The sequence below is a fragment of the Brassica napus genome, chromosome A9, assembly GCF_020379485.1.
Source record: "Brassica napus cultivar Da-Ae chromosome A9, Da-Ae, whole genome shotgun sequence".
NCBI classification, from domain to species: Eukaryota; Viridiplantae; Streptophyta; class Magnoliopsida; order Brassicales; family Brassicaceae; genus Brassica; species Brassica napus.
In genome coordinates this window covers 29470182-29474660 of record NC_063442.1, presented here as the reverse complement: position 1 = coordinate 29474660, position 4479 = coordinate 29470182, and the positions used below count along the sequence as shown (strand labels likewise).

General features: G+C 32.8%; 1 pseudogene; it reads right to left on the bottom strand.

The window, feature by feature from the left end:
- Positions 1-507: 507 nt before the first annotated feature.
- LOC125577945 lies at positions 508-4170 on the bottom strand (annotated as a pseudogene).
- Between the last annotated feature and the right edge of the window lie 309 nt (positions 4171-4479).

Below are 4479 nucleotides of genomic sequence, written 5' to 3'. Positions count from 1 at the left end.
TGTCCAATTGGACTAAAACCGTTAACTCCAAATTAGATGAGCTAAAACCATATGGACATATCATGTGCGTCCAATAAACCTAAAAATATAGGGTTTTCCAGAAAATAAAAAAACATGTTTTCCACTAAATTTGCAAAATCACATTTTTCGTCAAAACCGCAAAATCACATTTTCCCGCCAAAACCATAAATTCACATTTTTTTGTCAAAATGGTAAAATCACATTTTCTTCCAAGACCTCAAAATCACGTTTTCCCGCCAAAATCGCAAAATCATGTTTTTCTACCAAAACCGTAAAATCTTGCTTTTCTGCCAAAACCGCAAAATCACGTTTTTTTACCAAAACCATAAAATCATGTTTTCTCTCCAAAACCGAAAAAATCATGTTTTCCCATAAATTTGCAAAATCGTGTTTTCTGCCAAAATCGCAAAATCATGTTTTCTGCCAAAACCGAAAAATCATGTTTTCGGCAAATCTGCAAAATCGTGTTTTCTGATTAAAATCATAAAATCATATTTCTCACATTGTATATGTATTTTTATATAAATTGAGTATGAAAATGTGTTTTTATGGATTTAGTATGTTAAAGCATAAAAATTATTTGGACACCGCAGAAAGTCTATTTGGATTTGTCTATATTGAGTTTGGTCAATTTGGACTGGGTACAATTTGGACTTAAAAAAACAATGTTCAATAAACTGCTTTGTCCATTTGAACATTGCTCATTGGACATGGACAGCTCAATTGACATCTCTATGAGCTGGTATATACAACATAGCTATAAAGCATTTAAAATTTATTCCTAAAAACAATATAAAACATTTAAAATGCAATAAATAAATATGCAAGGTATATCAGATTTTATGCATATACAGTAAGTTCCATCTAAAACATAAACACAAGATTTTTGAAATCTTATATTTGTATTAGACAACATAACAAAATCAGAAAAAAGATAGAGTTAAACAAGATACTTCCATTAATAGAGAATGGATCTGCACACAAGACCAGCTTAATGGGGAAGGCAAACAGTGTATCCACCTAAAATCCAGTAAATTTTAATAACATAAGGGGCCATATATATATATATATATATATTTATAACAGGAGCCAAATGTTTTTTTTTGATACTTGGTGTTAAATTTCGACAATAACATAGTAATTTAAGGTTTTAAAAGTTAAAAGTTGAAAACGAAAATAATAAATTTAGTTACTTTGTTTAAAAATTTCAATATTATTTTAATAAAATTTTAATTATAATATCAAAATTAATTAATTAATTAATTAAGAGGCCTATAAAAAATGTTTTCGGCCAGGCCCTTCATAGGCCGGCCCCTGTCTGCAAAGAGGACAAGTCGTTTGGTTATTACCAAACCAGTTGTCAAGACATGTTCTGTGGAAGAAATGCTTGCAAGAAACCAATTCGCTCACTTTTTTTGATTTGATAATCCTCGACATTTTTTTTGTTGCAAAAGTGATTTGATAATCCTCTTTCAACGATTTAACAGAATCTGATTAATGATATATCTATATTAGATTATCTATAAAGATTGTATGTAAATGTTGAGAAGAAGCACTTATAAATCTCACAGCTACAAAAAAAAGGAAAAAAATGGTAAGGTCCTAGTGCAATGTAGTTGAATTGGATGGGGTTTGAACTTGTAACGATTTAAATATTCTTTCTCTGCCTCATCCACTCTCCTCTCGAACATTTTCCATTCCATATGGCATCTATCCTTCACCTACATGAACAACAACCACACAAGTTTTTTAAAACATATAGACACATCTACTTACTTGCTTGTCAAGTTCTTGACCAAGCTTCTCTTACCCCTTGCCATGGCGATTTCCCATCTTCTTCCTTTCCCTGACTGCCAAGGGAAGGTATAAATTGATGAACGATCCACTGAGTGTCTACAATTCCTATCTTCTCATAAGCAGGCTCCTTCATTTTCACATATAAATAATATGGAAGCCTCTTTATAATCGAATAACAAAAAAAACATTTCTATAACGCTAAAAAAACATGTAATGTTTTGTGTACCTCAACACATCTTCTGAGTGCAAAGTCAAGACCCCAACCGTGAACCAAATCATTCTGTTATTGGGGTTCATAAAAAGGTGTAAGCAAGAGATAGATAAAAAGAACTAAAAAGAAGTAAATGTAAACAGGGGGTAATAGAGTAAGTGTAACCTGAATCATATGCCACACGCAGCGCCATGCATCTCTTGAGAAAACAGGAGCCATTATCTCCACAAATCTGTTGTGTTATAAAAAGTCTCAAAGCTATATATGAGAAGATGTCAACATTGAGTTTGATAAAGAGATATTTTTAACATACGCAGCACATGGAGGCCGAGGAGGATTAGAGCACCACTCGAGTTTCTCATCTGTTTCCCTGATAAATTCAAAGCCATTATTACAAAGAAATTAATGTAACAAAAATCATGCTACAGATGAAATGTATATGAGTCCTACATACTTATGGACTTCAACATGCTCTCTTTTTTTAGTGATTTGCCATGTACACCCTTTCTCTGGGTCCAAACCAGGCTGTGAAATCTCAAGGCCATGCTTCTTGACCATGTGTATGTATCTGCAACAACAAACTTATATTATTATTTAAGATAAAAAATAAAATGGAAGTGAGTGTAAAATAAACTAACTCTTCTGCGTCAAAGTGATCGACTCCAAGATCTTCATCCCACATGAATATAATCGTATCGCGCTACAATGTCAGGGTGCAAGAATCTCTTTGCATACCACCTTATATATTCACAATATATGAGAGAGTAAAAAAAATCATATAACTAGGGGAAATAAATAGAGAGGTCTAAGCAAAGATATTGCTACCATTTTGTCTGCTCCGAACACTAATGTGTATTACATTCTTCGACCATTCAAACTCATCATCCCACTCACTTGTTCTTCCATCGTAATGAAACAGAACAATGGTAAAGTTGTCTGAAAACTGTTTTTAATTAGGAAGACAAAACATAAATGAGTTTACTATTAAGATAAAAACAGAAAACAAAAAGGACATGAAGCAACCTTCTTAACACACGCATCTATGTTTTGTCTTTGTTTATAACCCACTGTAAATGTTACTAGATATCTCGGTTCTTCTTCAAATCCTGAGGAAGCAGAGAGAAGAAACAAAAGCTAGTGTCACTGATCTCACACGTAGAAATGTAAAATCAAAGAATGAGAATGTGGTTTGGAGAAACAAACCTCTTCAGGGTTCCCCCATAACCTGCGCAAGTACAAGTCTGATTCGGATGCAATAATACCGGGTGGCAATCTCTCAGCACCTTTGGGATTTGAAGAAACCCATATCTGAGTAAAATGTGAATCACACTGTTCTTGAAACATGCAAACAAATGTGTAAAGTTTATAAAAGAATAACACAAAACAAACCTTTGAGATATCAATGGCATGTACAAGAGCTGCAATATCTGAATGTCTATTTGAGATAGTAATGGAACGAAGAAGGTTTTTCGGTAGATTCGCCTTCACAATACAAAATGGCAACATAAAGAAAAAAATCTAAGAAGAATCAAAGAATAGATTGGAGAGAAAGAAGACTAACCTTAGTGATCCATAAAGATGGAAATGATAGTCCAAGGAGAATGCCAAAAGCTGTAGCAAACAAAGCAGTTGCAAGAAGCTTCATGCCATTATCTTCTGATCTTCTACCATAAGTTGGACTGTACCAACAACAATTATAAGCTGGTCTAAAGCCTTCTATACGTCTACAGAGAAAAGAAGAAAAGAAACGAGATAAAGGGATTGTTACCTGCGTGACAAGATTCCCATAATTATGTTTTTTAATCACAACTTTTGATTCTAAGCTCCAAATGTCACCAACACCATTACTCCTATATAAACAAAATGCAATGAGCTAAATTACTCGAGCGATGCAATTAAACATGTGACCAATACGCATGATCTAATCAAAGACTCAATTCACGTTGGATCAAAGATGTTGCATGATATTGAATCAAACGGTATTCGTCATTAAATAGATAACACATATATATTCTTAACCAGATAGAAAAAAATACAATTTATTCATGACATTACAAATCAGTAGAACACCCAGTGATCGGTTTTGGAGATCTTTTTCAGAACAGATGTGGGTTTTGGTTTTATCTCAAAGGAGATTAAAATATAGCAGCCAAATGATATTTGATTTTCTAAAATTTACAGATTTTCTGTGATATGATTACTGATTTAGCATATGGAAGTGTAAGCCAAATTAAATGGGGAGTAATCTCTTTGGAATTTTTATATTAATTGGTTTTGATTTGGTACTTGGTCATCATATGGGCGAATATATTTTCCATTTTTGGCAGATATCTTTATGAATAATTGACTCCAAACAAGAAGAAGATCAAGAAGTAATAACTTTAAAGTTCCTTTTTAAACTTTGAACGGTTCAAAAGTCATGTGTTAACCTATTTTTAGCACGTAATATT